A 16,536-nucleotide genomic window follows, 5' to 3' on the forward strand; every position below is an offset into this window, starting at 1 on the left:
ATTATCATGTCAGTAGTAGGCCTTTTTTAGGGTTTCGTAGTCAACTAGGAACCCTTATAGTTTCGCCATGTCTGTCTGTCCGTCCGTCCGTCCGTCCGTCCGTCCGCGGATAATCTCAGTAACCGTAAGCACTAGAAAGCTGAAATTTGGTACCAATATGTATTTCAATCACGCCGACAAAGTGCAAAAATAAAAAATGGAAAAAAATGTTTTTTTAGGGTACCCCCCCACATGTAAAGTGGGGGCTGATATTTTTTTTCATTCCAACCCCAACGTGTGATATATTGTTGGATAGGTATTTAAAAATGAATAAGGGTTTACTAAGATGGTTTTTTAATAATATTAGTATTTTCGGAAATAATCGCTCCTAAATGAAAAAAAAGTGCGTCCCCCCCCCTCTAACTTTTGAACCGTATGTTTAAAAAATATGAAAAAAATCACAAAAGTAGAACTTTATAAAGACTTTCTAGGAAAATTGTTTTGAAATTGATAGGTTCAGTAGTTCTTGAGTAAAATACGGAAAACTACGGAACCCTACACTGAGCGTGGCCCGACACGCTCTTGGCCGGTTTTTGAATAGGTATTTACGCAACTTTTTCTTAAATTGTCGGCTCAATCAAATCAACTTCTATTGGCATTTTCTCAGTGTAATCTGTTTTTCCGAATTGTAGATCCATACAAACCTAAAATAAGATCAAATACAATATTATGACGAATTATTGTAAGTACGAGTACAACAACACTTACATCTCTTATTTCGTAGGAAATGTTAAATCAGGCAACAACAGGCGGTCTTATCGATAAACATCTGTCTCTTCCAGACATGTAACCAATGGGTAACATGAAAGAAATTACTAAGAATTATGAACGGATAAATAGTGCCGGTAGTGCCAACGTGAAAAACGTAGATCCTTATTAAGACAGAACATACCAAAAATAAGTTATAGGCTATGTTATTCCGTAAAAGTTAAAAAAAAAATTTACATAGTTTGAAAATATCAGCATTGCGATACAGCGAGGAAATGTCGCCAGTATCTTTATTACAATGATTCAAGGACCTATTTTAGATGTCCTTTAGCTAGCTTTTAAGTAAAGTTTTAGTTTTTTTTTTTATTCAGTATTTCAATTTATTTCAATTCTTAGTTACTTATGTAGGGAAATATTATTTTCATGTTAAAAGTGTTTAAATTGATATTCTTGAAATAAATAACACAATCGGCCGAACGAGTACTGATTGACCCTCACAAATTACTAGAAAAATAGAAAAAAGTGAACGATCTCTAATGATTTATCTATCCGATAAGATAACAAAAAAACATATTTAGATCTTGCGATAGTTGGGTCACAACAGGTGTTGTTACTAATCAGCAATATTCTACGTATTACATATAATTGTTTCTGCAAGTATGCAGGTGTGCCAAGTTATCAAGTGTATCAGCAAAGTTAATCAATTGACGATCTCTTATTGTGATGACATCGTTGTCATAAACAGTAAGCAAAATGTTGGTGTCGATGACAAGAGAATGACGCCAGGCTACAATTAGAAATACCTACCTGCCTTATCAAAAATTGCGATATTATGTTTAAAGTCTAAGGCCCACTTGCACCAACTACTTAACTCGGGGTTAGGGGGCTGTCATCTGTCAAATTCCATATAAAATGGTGGGTTAACCTTCGGGTTAACTCTCCATTTTCGTTGCAATCAAGTGGCGTGCTTTCTCATCCAAAAACGTTGGTTGTGATATTTCATTAAAAACTATTTTTGTTAGAATTAAAGAACCCATGTAAATATTTAAGTATTTGAAAACGTAACATAGTAAAAACACTTTATCACACACACAACACAAAAATACCTAAGTCCTCGCTGCTAGGTAAGGTGCCCAAAATGCTGGCCGCATTGCTCCGCTAGATAAGCAATGCTGATCCGCTGAGCGAAATAATTGCCAGCCTTCTGAGCCCAAAAAACTTTTTAACAAAAAATAAAACCGCCTTCAAAAATAAGCGCGTTACAAAACACGGAGAAACTAAAAAGCCAAAAATAATAAACCTTTCAATTCAGATTTCTTATCGTATTGCAATAAGCTAAACATCCAAATTATAAACAAATCAATTATTTTTGTAGTCGGTACCAGACCTATTCGTCGCCTTGCTATTGCCTGTTTGCCCCACCCAACCATACACAGGCTGGTACCGACTCCAAAAATAATTGATTTGTTTATAATTTGGATGTTTAGCTTATTGCAATACGATAAGAAATCTGAATTGAAAGGTTTATTATTTTTGGCTTTTTAGTTTCTCCGTGTTTTGTAACGCGCTTATTTTTGAAGGCGGTTTTATTTTTTGTTAAAAAGTTTATTTATTTGTTGATTTTTAGTGGTTCCTAGTGATATTATATGTATCAGTCCGAATACATGTACAGTAGTGAAAGAATTATCCTTTAACTCCTAACCATTGAGGAGTTGACCTTCCATCATCAGCTCAGCGACATAAAGTTATTACCATCAGACGTAAATACTGGTGTACCTTTGAAAAATAGACTAAAAACATTACATGTGCCTATAACATTTGAAGAGTTCCCTCGATTTCTCCAGGATCCCATCATCAGACCCTGACTTGGTGCCAATGGGACCATCTCGGGGTTATACCGGTTCGATCAAAAAAAAAAAAATTGAAAATCGGTCCACGATTCTCGGAGATATCGAGTAACATACATACAAAAAATAAATAAAAAAAAAATAAAAAAAAAAAAACATTCAGTCGAATTGAGAACCTCCTCCTTTTTAGGGTTCCGTAGTCAACTAGGAACCCTTATAGTTTCGCCATGTCTGTCTGTCCGTCCGTCCGTCCGTCCGTCCGTCCGTCCGCGGATAATCTCAGTAACCGTAAGCACTAGAAAGCTGAAATTTGGTACCAATATGTATATCAATCACGCCAACAAAGTGCAAAAATAAAAAATGGAAAAAAATGTTTTATTAGGGTACCCCCCTACATGTAAAGTAGGGGCTGATATATTTTTTCATTCCAACCCCAAGGTGTGATATATTGTTGGATAGGTATTTAAAAATGAGTAAGGGTTTACTAAGATCGTTTTTTGATAATATTGATATTTTCGGAAATAATCGCTCTTAAAGGAAAAAAAAGTGCGTCCCCCCCCTCTAACTTTTGAACCATATGTTTAAAAAATATGAAAAAAGTCACAAAAGTAGAACTTTATAAAGACTTTCTAGGAAAATTGTTTTGAACTTGATAGGATCAGTAGTTTTTGAGAAAAATACGGAAAACTACGGAACCCTACACTGAGCGTGGCCCGACACGCTCTTGGCCGGTTTTTGAAGTATTTTCTTGTGACTAGGGTTGTTACTTTAGGCTAGTTATATCCGGATTCGATTATTAACTTTTCAAACTCAGTTTCAAACTCTCGAAGCTTGTAGATCGATTCACTGTCATTATTTAATAAGGCCTTACAATTTTAAATAATTCGTACACTTTGACAGAAACATCAACACTCACTGAAATCATTGCGATGGAGGGTCGGCTCTTTTTAATTAATAGCGCTTTGGACCAGCAATTCGGAGGTCGTGGGTTAAAATCCCACTTGAACCAATTTTTTTATAAAATACTACCGTTGATCACTGTTGAATTTTTCCAGTATCACTTTTAAAATTTGTTACTTACCACAATAATCCAAAAGTTGACTGGTAGAGAATGCCTTCTGGAATTAAGTTCGCCTTTGTACACGTTATATTTTGCAATACAGTTTAATTAAAAAAAAGTTATGAAATTAATGAATAAATAATTCAAAATCGGGCAACTGTCCGGCCGCGAATTTTACATTTCAGAAAATTTAAGTTCAGTCAATGAAGAGTAGTAGGTACATCCATTCCTTTATCACATCGTCCTTCATCTTTTAAAGTATTGTGTAATGCATTTCCTTGTAACTGTTTTATCTCATAAAAATCGTGTAAAAATCACATGTTTAATCTCAATTTTCTTTAATTAATGCTTTGTAACTGTATGTGATAAAACTAATATTTATAACGTTCATTAGAACTTACACTTTCTTGATAATGAAAACGGGTCACTTTGTATGTAGATTTACATACAAAGTGACCCGTTTTCATTGTTCTTGAGTTTATGTTCTTATAAGAAACACACTCTGCACAGTGAAATATGAAATGCTACGAGTATACATTGGCCAACAACTTGTTAAATAAAAATGAAGAATGACGTAGGCACTAGTTTTTACGGAAGTGACAAGCGGTGGTAGAAAGTACGCCTTCTTATACGTAATTTAATGAGCATTTGATATTTTAGACCTGGATCATAACTTTCAGTAACATCCGGGTATTCAAGGTGACAGCCCTGAATTAAAACTTAAATGAATGATATCTTTTGATTAACGCGGAATTAGCACGTGATTTTAATATGGCTTATAAAAACACGTGTAAGCTATCGTTCTGTTTTGGTTTCATGTGCTAATACGGCGTTATTCTCGAATTATAAAATGAAAACATAAAGATAAAAATACATACATTTCTCCTTAAGTAGCAAGAGAAAATAAACAACAAATTGCACAAAGGTGAGGTATTATACGCCTAATAAACTGGCTTAATTGAAATTTAAATAAGTATTATAGATTTTTAGAAATTATTATTTTTATGAATTTTATGACCCGGGTATAGGCAAACTTTAATATTTTTTATAAAAAAACTAGAAGCAGTAGCACCGTCGGAGTTTTAGTCTACTGTTGAAAACCTTCTTAACTGTAGAATTTTGCAATAAAAGCAAGGTGAGACAAAATTGGGGTTTTTAACACACTGTGCTTCGTGTCTTTATTAAAACATTAACAATTTAATTTTTTTTATAAACGAAACATGTCTTATAATGTTCATTATAATACATTTTTATAAATGAATAACAATATTTAAATTAGCATTAAACATTATTAACAATCATTGAGGAGTTGCAATGTTGTTTCAAAAACATCACCGACTTGACACCATAGTTTCGCTCCCTGTATTATCTAAACCTAACATAATAATTTAAATTTCCAAATAATATAAAACTGTGTCTGTCTGGTGACGGGTTAAGAATTTCACCACCCCCTTTCTTCCCGTGGGTGTCGTAGAAGGCGACTATGGGATACGGGTTAAATTGTGGCGTAGGCGAGAGGCTGGCAACCTGTCACTGCAATGTCACAGTTTCGTTTTCTTTCAACCCCTTATTTGCCAAGAGTGGCACTGAAGCTTTAGTAGTTTCATGTGTTCTGCCTACCCCTTTACGGGATACAGGCGTGATTGTATGTATGTATGTATAAAACTGTAATTTCAAACGACATCACAGCAATTAGTGTAATTTTTTCGCCCCTTGAACGAAACAAGGGGATGAAATGAGGGCTAAATTATCAATTAGAACACTCGGTGATGAGGCACGCGGCAGCCACGTGCGCCTGTGATCGTGATCGCGAGGCTGTGATCATAAGTCTGTGATAAAAAGTATGTGATTATGCCCGTGATATCTGATGCGTGTCATGCGTGCTGTGTCGCGTCTAGAGTGAACCTTTTAGCCCTAGCGATGCGAAGTAAAGTTTTTACAGACGAGTTCGTTTAGGTACATCTACTTACGCAAAGTAAAATATATTTTATATAAGTACAAGTTATTTGTATATAAACTAACCACAAAATTTAAATTTTGAAAAAAACCCGCGACATAGTAGTCCGATTTTCATGAAACATGGCTAAGAACACTCCCGACTAACTCAGCTTTCAGACAAAAAAAAACTAAATCTAAATCGGTTCATCCGTTCGGGAGCTACGATGCCACAGACAGACACGCAGACAGACAGACACGTCAAACTTATAACATCCCGTCGTTTTTGCGTCGGGGGTTAAAAACGTATTTAGATATTTTTGGTGGTGCAATTTTTAAAGTTTAAAAACATTTGTTTTATTGATATGTATGTATTTAATTAATTTGTTGGTATCGATGGAATCTTGTAAGTTTTTGGCCCACGTCTCGGTTTCCGGTGAAGCTGATCATTTTTACCCCCGACGCAAAAACGACGGGGTGTTATAAATTTGACGTGTCTGTCTGTCTGCCTGTCTGTCTGTCTGTCTGTCTGTCTGTCTGTCTGTCTGTCTATCTGTCTATCTGTCTATCTGTCTATCTGTCTATCTGTTTGTCTGTCTGTTTGCGTGTGTGTCTGTCTGTGGCATCGTAGCTCCCGAACGGATGAACCGATTTAGATTTTTTTTTTGTCTGAAAGCTGAGTTAGTCGGGAGTGTTCTTAGCTATGTTTCATAAAATTGGTCTACTATGTCGCGGTCAGGGGTTTTTTCAAAATTTTAATTTTTATCTTAGACGCGTTAAATAGATAGGAAATATGATTCGTATCTAGACAATTTGTATAAAGAGCCGTTCATTATAATCGAAAATGTACACAATAACAAGATTGCATAGCTCGTAATTAATAATTAGATAATCACAATCACAAGTAATATATCTGCGTAAATCTATTATTACGCAGTGTTCAATGGGTACGTATTCAATGTACAGTGAGATGCAAAAGTGCATGGCGAATTTATCAATGAATTCATTCATAATTTTTCCATGTAATTTCGCAGTTCGCAGGTCACTGTACAGTACTGGCCAAAAATATATCATTTATGTGTGATTTTATGTATGAGCATTTATTTTGTATGTGATGTGTTCGTGTGTAGATTCCATACTAAATAATTATGTACCAAAATTTGTAGTACCTAGTTTCATTTGTGTAAATTGATGATGGATATTGCAATGAAATATATTAAATTACAATAGAACACATTGCATAACTACAAAAAAATCCATACTTAATATTATAAATGGGAAAGTGTGTGTGTCTGTTTGTTTGTCCGTCTTTCACGGCAAAACGGAGCCACGAATTGTCGTGATTTTTGAAGTGGAGATAGTTGAAGGGATGGAGAGTGAGATAGGCTACTTTTTGTCTCTTTCTAACCCCCCACTTCCCTAAAATGAAGGGTGGAAGTTTGTATGGAGCATTCCGCAATTTTCGAATTTAACGCGAGCGAAGCCGCGGGCAAAAGCTAGTCTTTAATAAAGAAAGGATTTATACGCCTTAAACGAAGTATAGGTATGATAAAAGCATTTCATGAGGTTAATGATTTCATCTCTATCAGAAAGGTCTATATTTGCAGACTACCTACAGTAGTAAGATGGAAACCAAAATTAAATATTTAAAAATTTTCTACGTCACAAACATGATTACTGGCCGTACTTTAGGTACATTTGCGCGATTTATAATCCGCGATATCCTTTATCTGAAGACTGTCAAATCAACCTTGTGCGAGTATAGATACCCATCTAATTCTGATTTCCATTTCCATTTGATTTCCATTGATTGGTAGTGGAAAGTGGGTGATGCAACCGATTTATACACATACATACATATAATCACGCATGTATCCCACAAAGGGGTAGGCAGAGCACGTGAACTACTAAATTTCAGTGCCACTGTGACAAAAAGCGGTTAAAAGAAATCCAAATTATGACATTGCAGTGACAGCTAGGTTGCCAGCCTCTCGCCTGCGCCACAATTTAACCCATAAGTATTCCACAGTCAACTTCTACGGGAAGAAAGGGGGTGGTGAAATTCTTAACCCGTCACCACACGGGGTATCGATTTATAGCCTCCTACAAATCGTGATAAATAAATAAATGTTATTAGGATATTCTTATACCAAATTGACAATGATTCCGACTGGCGTGATGCCACTCATTTCTTTGGAACAACCAACTTTTTTCACGATGTCAGCATAGGACCTCGTAATAAAAGCTGTTCATTATGATCTCATTACTCACTGTACAAAGTATGGCTGATCCTTTTTAGTTCACAAGATTATGTATATTATTGTTATGTGCCAGGTTTGCACCTAGTCAGTCGACAAATGTTAGGGTTGTCAGGTCGCACGGCTCTCGACGGTACCATTATAATTTGGACAACCCTTTATCGCAATACCGTTCGACAGATATAGAGGTGCGTTTACACTCGGAACCAAATGTATGTAAGTACATAACAAACAAAGATTTTTTTCTGAATATTAATGTCAAAATATGTGTTGGTTTAAACTCCTTACTGTAAAAGTTTAAAGCAAAGTGCAAAGGTAAATTTACGCGTTTAGGTAAAATAAAATACTTGTACAGAGGATATACCTACAGGTATAGATAGAATACTTGTTAATGTGTCTGCGGAACAATAAAAGGTGACATTATAATTGTCAACTATCTATAAAATGTGGAGATCCACATTGCCTAAGGACAGTAATGACTCCGACTTGTTATGAACACTTATCATTGCATTTAACATAGGTTTCCAGTACGTGTCTAAAAATAACCCCGTCAGAAAAGCCCTTAACAGCCCGATGTGCAAATTGGAGTCAAGCGTGATGACGTCACGTGACGTCACTCGTTATTCGCGACTCACTGACTCACTCACTGACGCGTGCTAGCCACGCGTATTCCCATCGTAACCATTCTAAAATGTCGTATGTGACAAGGTATAAAAGGGGACATACGTCTCTTTAAAATTGAGAAGTGTTTTCTAGACACGCGTTTACTAACAATGTTATAACGACGTATGTTACTAGGAATTGCAAGTAAGTTATTGCTTTTTAAGTTTGTTGGTAGGTCAAAAAGCTCCATGGGATGCCAGTTCGCCATTGTCATTTAGGACTTTCGTTGTTTTAGAAGAGGTATTGTAATTGGAGTAAATCATTGAGCGCTAAAATTTAAAAAATACAATTTGCAAATACAAATTTGACAAATTTAGGGTCAGTTGAATCAAACCGTCTGTCACCGTAGAGCGTTCGTTAAATTTTATAGTATGGGAAGTTCCATATAGACTTCTGCTCCGTGACGATGATGCGTCTGTCAAATGAAATTGATGCAACTGGCCCTTAATTTATGCCCAACGAACGGTGAACGAACGGATAAAACGGGAACGAAGTTACGAAAATAGCTACGTTATCTATAGTAAATAAAACGGGTTATTACGTCTTCAATACGATATCTAATCAGCTTACAGCACTGCTGATCACAGAAGCCGGTACTAATAATACAGGCCCCGACGCCATATTTTCCCGGCCAGCGGGCTCGAAAATTACTCGAATTAGACGTGTGAAGCGAGCCGGATATTGATTTACCATTTTATACCTAATATGGAACGAAATTAGATTCAACATGTAGTGATCAAGCTTGCACTATATTTTATGAATTATATTCAATTATTTTCTCGTCCTTAGGCCGGAAAGCGTCAAATATCAAGCCGCTGCAAAACGAAAAACCTCCTCCCGGTTCCATTGAACAGAGAAATAGTATACACACCTTGGCAAGTAAACAAGAAAGATCAAATGTTTCACCTCGTAGAATATAATTTATTCTCAATTATTGCAAAATATGAAACCTGGTCAAAAAATTTCGCTTTTGTTGTATGCAGTTTGCACCAACGCTAACTTGAGGTGCTTTAAATTACATAACAAAAAACAAACATTAAGTATAAACCATTTTATTAAGACGCTACAGGAGCGAAAATACTAACATGGAAAGGAGCCCTCCTTTTTTGCGAATTTTAGTTAAATATACTAGTGTTATATATTAACTAGATTTATTGAAAGAAAAGATATACATTCAGAACAACTAAGGGAGGGGTAAAATATATTGCGAAAAAATCTTTAAAATCGAGGTTCCGCTCTCGACTGCTTCCTCCTTCAAAACTTAATCAGTCGTAAGGAAATTTGAGAATCTCAATAACAATGAAATAATCTGTGTCGGACCGTTTAGTTTTTTTGGCTAATTGTTACCAATTTTGAATACTACACCTTTTTTGCGCCATAAGCCATAATCAACAAGGCAGTTTTTCAAATTTTTGATGGGCTCTATCGTCTTTAAAAATAAGAATATCAAAAAAAATTAAAACGGTCCGACACAGATAAAAATAATAATAATCTGTGTTGAAAAAATCATTGCTCTATCTTCAAAAACCAGGGAGGAAATAGTCGAGAGCGTTTGTATGGAGAATTGACCCCTCCTGTATCGTCTTAACTTTTAAGTACTATCGGGCCTTCGTATTTGAAATGGAGTATATTGTATACCATGGCGCGATGACAAAAGCGATAGACAACCGAATGCAGGCGCAAAGAAACGCGCATCAATCTTTTACGTCACAAAGAGCTTTTCTCAGGCCGCTTCAATAAATGCATCGCGAGTCTAGCATGATGCATTTCACAGCAAAATGGATAAACTGAAATAAAGTCAATATATATAAAAGGTGGAAGGATTGTGTAAGAGATGATACGAAGCGAAAGCGAATGATGAGATGACGGACGATAGAGAGGAAGCGGAAGACATGCTGCGCTGATCCCAAATGAATGAGATAAGGGCAGGCGAAAGATGTTAAAAAAAAGTCATTTAGTTAAGTCATTAAGTATCTACCTATAGCTACCATGCAACTAACTATTTAAGCTACGCTATCATACAGAGTATGTACCAGTGGCGGAGCGTCGATACAACTCGATTCCCATCGGGTTCCCTAAAATTCTCTAGTATCTGTAGAAGTCCATACAAAACAGATGCCAAAAACCCCTCCGGCTTTACCAACGAAAATTTTCACGCGCCGCCACTGGTATGTACTCGTATTCAGTTTCCCAAGGCTGGAATTGAACCAGCGTCCTCCGCTGTCGCATTCGGCCGCACGGCGGTCTAAGTCAAATTCGACTAATATCCTGAACATACAATGCTTCGATTCTATTTAGGTATATCTTTCTTTCTCCGACTTGCGTCTTATATTCTTTACCTCTGCAGATTTTGGCCTCCATGGAAGCGTTTGGTTCCTCTGGACTTGTCCACACGACTGCAAAGTAAAACATTGATGTCACTGAAAAATAAAACCATGGAAATGAATTAAATCCCGATGCTCCGAAGGGTTACAGTATTCGTGGTTTTGCTGATTTTTTTTGTAATAGATGCATTGCCAATATAAAATGATATTTTCAACAAGTTTCGTACTCATGCTAGCCCCACGCTATGTGCACTATATTCGCAAGCCGTGTAGAAGAAAGATTCTACTTGTTTTAATTACAGCTCATGATATATCTATAGATTTATTTTTCTTAACTTTTAATACCTATTCGTCAGCAGGTTTAAAACAATGAAATGAATAAATTAATATTTCAGGTTATTAGGGAGGTAAATAATATAGGTAAGATACAGCAGGCTTAAACGCCGTAAAAATGATAATTTATCCAAATACATATTTAAGGGATGGAGGGAGGATATCGGAAGCATTGAAACATAAATTTGTATAGCTGCACTCGAAATTGTATGTATGAAATATTTATAATTGTATATTTTGATCATCGATGTAAAAATAGACATGAACAAACAATCAAACTTACAAAATTCAATGAAATAAAGACGCTTACTTTTAAGCGGGTTAGGTATTCACGTTTTTAATCAAGTCGAAATAACGCTCGACATGCTTCGATCCATTTCCGAGCATCTTTTTTAAAGACTTGATTAAAAACGTGAGTAACCCGCTTAAAATATTGTAAATACGTTTGAGTCTCACGAGAGTTTTATAGTTAAAAAGACACGCTCTAAGAAAAGGATTTGAACTAAGTAGGTACGTGATATAAGCTTGCCAAAGAAAATGTGGAATGTGGTCCCAGCACAATACCGCGAGATCGCAGGGGGGGGTGACGGTAAGCGGCATTCGAGTAGCATGCACAATATGCACATAAAGAATCAGTCGCTTTCACACACCTACGTAGTGCAAGGGTTACCCCCCTTACCCCTTTTGAAATCGCTTCAGATGCCTAGGATACCATTTTGAACGCACACTATTGTCTGAACTAAATATTATCTAAATAGTATCTAATTAGTTTAAAATTAAAATCTTTCTTGAATTTTTAGGAATTCAAAGATATATCCAAACATGTCAATTTCATGTATGGTAGACCCTTCGCTAAAATCAAATTTCGAAAAAAGTTTTTTATACCATGTTTAAAAAATCATAAAAAAATAAGTACTTACCTATTTATTTTTTTAAACATTATATGTATTAAATAACCGATGGCCGTTTGTCTTAAATTTCTATCTGTTGCGCAAGCAAGCAAAGCCGTGTGGAGCCCCTTAATTAATACTTTCGCAAAAATGGGTTTTCAAGTTAAAACCTGGCCTAACTAACTGTGCTCTTCAATATCATTGAAAACCTCGCCAAAAACCGCACAAACCTGCCCTTTTGAAACCCGAGTGTATCCCGACGAGCAACACCTCTGAGTTTTGACTCGCGACAAATTAAATCAATTACCCAGCTTTGTCCGCTAATGCCTCCATTTGTTGCCTTTTTTATTTGCCTTTGTGCTGTAACAATGCCAATTTGGTCTGTTTGTCCGTCGAATCGTTTTGAGAGATGTCTTAATTAAGAGGTTTGACGTCTTTTATGATGTAACGGCCAGTTTATTTTACGATGTAATTTGTAAAAAACTTATTTTACAGTGTCGTCTTTGTAAATATAATCTGTGTATTATGGATGGTTTATAAATAAAATGTCATTCAACTAGGACAAAACACCTACAAATTAATGTATACAATAAGAAATATTAAAAGCTAAATAATATTTATGTTTTCTGTAGCTGTTGCACTCTTGCAAAAGTAACTACCGCGCCAGCGATGTTTTCCAGGATTCCTACTCTCTGTACGGATATGTAGTAATTGTTATGGTGTATTAAGGACACTAAGGGCCGGTTGCATCAAACTTTCTGTCAACGTTAAAGCGTTCGTTAAATTTTATTGTATGGGAAGTTCCATAGACATATGCTGCGTGACGATGATGTCTGTCAAATGTGGTTGATGCAACTGGCCCTAAGTAGGTAGAAGAGTTTTGTTTTCATAAAAACTCAAGCTCTCTGGTCTGGTCTATTATTACCTATCATCAATGTCATTATCTAAAGAAACTATATTGCTAATGAGTTTCCCCGATCAGATGGTTACTTCATTTGCATACCTATGTTTGAAATCGAATCACTTTCTTCTTCTTCAGTTTACTTTCACTCAGCACAAGTAATCGTCAGAAGAGCAAGAATTTTTATTCGAACAGTCATCCGATTTTTTTCCATTTTCGATCACAAAGAATCGCCTATAAAACTAAATCCCAACATTTTTCAACTTCCTCCCAAATTGAAGCGTTCCAAACATAATTGAGGGCTCCGAATAAAATGAAAACAAAGCATCAATTTGTGAGGCGACGTGACAGATGTCGTTTCCCGCGGAAAAACAAAAAGTCAAATTAAATCAATAAAGTGCGGCTGTTTGAGCACTCTGGCGCCTAACTTAAATGAAGAGATTAAAAAGTTAGATAACTTTACAATCGAGTTGGTTGCGGCCTAGTTTTAATGTTATAAACATTCACATACAATATGTGAATACATACAAAGACTTTGTTTAAAAATGTAATCCTGTAACCAATAAAATTTAAAAGAGGAATATGACATTTTGTACGGTTGGATCTTGACACAAAATCTCTAGTCGAGTAGAATCCAATAAGTACATAGGTTTCGTCATTTATCCCGGTTGCCTAAGACATTATAGGTGTAAGTTCTTCTTAGTAAGACAAACAATAATAAAAGGTAAGCTCTCCAAAAATGCATGGGTATATCATCCATTTAAGTGCTATTATTGTCTCTTTTTGGAACCACCTTTACTACCTTTATTTTTCAGCGGTCAACAGTAGCTATTTATGTTTGTGGTCAACCACAACTTTTGGGTAAAGGATTCAAATGCTATTTAAACATTTTCAACAGTATTAAGAAGAACGTTTATTTCAAAGCCTTGGCAAGCGTTTACTCGTAAATAGACAATATAAACATACTCAGCAATGTATTGACTTTATTAAGACCTTGAAATTTGTACCTAAATCTCTGATATGGCACCCAACAGGTCTATGATGCTTCCAATTTTATCATTTACCTATATAGATGAAGCGTCCGTCACGTTCTGGCAAGTATGTTAGTGTGAGAGTGACAGCTAGATGTCTTATCCACGTCGATAAGTGATAAAACATCATAACCCTGCTGGTAGACGTATTTGGATAAGGATCTTTTCAATATAAAGTTGTAAGTAAGTACGTGAATTTGTGTATCTATTTGTGTATCCACTGATTGTATTGGCAAGTTGGAGAGCTATCCTTGGTGATAAATCTTTTTCATCACCCCAGAATCCTGTCTAAAACTATTTCCGTTCAAAAAAAATAGAATAAAGGAAGTAGTCAGAATTTAAGTAATTATAGTTAATATACTGGCTGTGTATATTGTGACAAGTAATGCTTTGAAAAGCTTTTAGAAACCAGTTTTACCGACAAACAGACCAACTATTTACTACTCGTACTCTAGCTTAGTTACAAAAATAGCATCTTATAACGTACGATTTTCCAGTGAACTAAAATGGGTAGAGTATATTTTATAAGTAGCATGTACAAGTTCGAAGTGAAATAAAACAGATCTTTTTATATCTTGAATATAAAATTTATTTCCAAGCTCATAAATATGTTGAAACTATTTGAAAACACGAAAAATAAAAGCAGATAAAATATTAATATATTGACAGTGTGGACTGTATTTTATTGGCTGGTAGAAATCTACCAGTTTCAGGGGGAAATAAATAATGAAAGGCAGTCGCTCTCTTAGCATAATCTCATTAATCTAGAATCCAATACTGTTTCAGATAACATCGCGAAAGAAAGACGAGGCAAGGACCTGGAGGCGCCGGACTGACTGGCTTTCGCATCAGCGTTTATTTACGGTGGAAACTGTCAATATAACTGATGAGTTTTCTTCTTTTTCGTATACATAATTAACTTTTTTTTTATACCACGTCGGTGGCAAAAATGTATACGGTCCGCCTGATGGAAAGCGGTCACTGTAACCTATGGACGCCTGGAACTCAAGGGGTGTCACATGCGCGTTGCTGACCCATTAGTGTAAACTTGTACACTCCTTTTTGAAGAACCCCATACTGTAGTTCATCGGAAATACCTCGGCAGGTAGCTCATTCTACAGCCGGAGCGTTTGCGAGAGGAAATTCCTCTGAACCCGCACGGTGCGCGACCATTTAGGACTCATGCGCGGATCCAGGGGGGGTCATGGGGGTCATGACCCTCCCCCTGGAGCCTAGGTTGGCCATACAAATAGACCACGTGACCCCCCCATGGGGCCTGGGCCTTTATCACGTGACCCCCCCCCCCCTGGGCACGAAGCTGGATCCGCGTAATTGCCTAACCGATTTTTGATTTTCGAACGTGTGTGGAAAACGATGAAAAACTTTTTTTGTAAAAGGACGGCTAGTACCTAATTAGTGGTAATTGAAATCTAGTGGTAATTACCACTCGTTTTCGATTTCGTTATCAATATTTAAGCTTTAGTAGTGCAGATATTATTAAACGAAATCGAATGGTTTAGACACGAAATTGAATTGGAAAATCGGCTCCCTGAAACGAAAGGAGTTTGTGAAATCATTTTAGTAAGGGCTCATATTATAATTGTAGTTTTGATGTGTTACGAGTATGTTGTATGTTGTTAGATACTTTTACAAAAATGACGTTTAATAATAACGGTAAAACTGGCGTTGACGATTGACAATTGAAAGTTGGTTAAATAAGTAAGTATGTACGATTAGATTACCAGCATGTTTATAGTGCAGCGTCAATCTTTACTGACAGTATGAGGCGTCTTTTATCACTCAAACGGTTTTTATTAGCTGTTGAAGTCTTGTCTGACGGGACTTTTTCCCATTAAGATTGGCTGCGAATTCTTAGGATACAATTCTAGTACTTAGGTACCCATTGTGATAGAGTTGATGGCATACTTAGCACGGAAACACTTTGTTTGGCAAAAATATAGTTGGCTCTCGTCCAAACCCAGCAATTCGATTTGATTCAAAGGCATATTATTACATATTATCGTATCCAAAATCGTAAATTGAAACGAGATAAAATCTGATGTAGGGAAAAAGAATTTCAACTACAATTCGGAACACGTATATATGTCCTCAGGAACCAATTTATATTTAAAACTAGGAAATGAACTGGAATTCATTTATTACAAAAAAAATATATATTTAGAATTTTAACACCAAACTTCCTTTTAAATTTATAATTGTTTTAATTAAACTCATATCTCTTAAATTTGAGCCTCTCTAAACATTTCAGAAATCCATTGGCAACCTATTTAATTAACTTTGACTGGCTCATCGTCCTTTTATCTGCCCGGAAGTTCCGATTCGTCCAATTCATCCGTCACATTTTTAGATTAGTTGGCGCGTGTAAAAGGCCCTTTATTCGTCCTTTGATTACCGGCTGAAATTATCTGCCTATGCCGTAGATTGACAAAATGGTAGACGCGGTCCAACACTAGGTTGATTCAATTGGCGGAATAAGAAAACAAGAAGACTTTCGTAAAATAACTAACATAATTATTTTCGAATATC

This window comes from Leguminivora glycinivorella, chromosome 5 (genome assembly GCF_023078275.1).
Source record: "Leguminivora glycinivorella isolate SPB_JAAS2020 chromosome 5, LegGlyc_1.1, whole genome shotgun sequence".
In the NCBI taxonomy this organism is placed as follows: domain Eukaryota; kingdom Metazoa; phylum Arthropoda; class Insecta; order Lepidoptera; family Tortricidae; genus Leguminivora; species Leguminivora glycinivorella.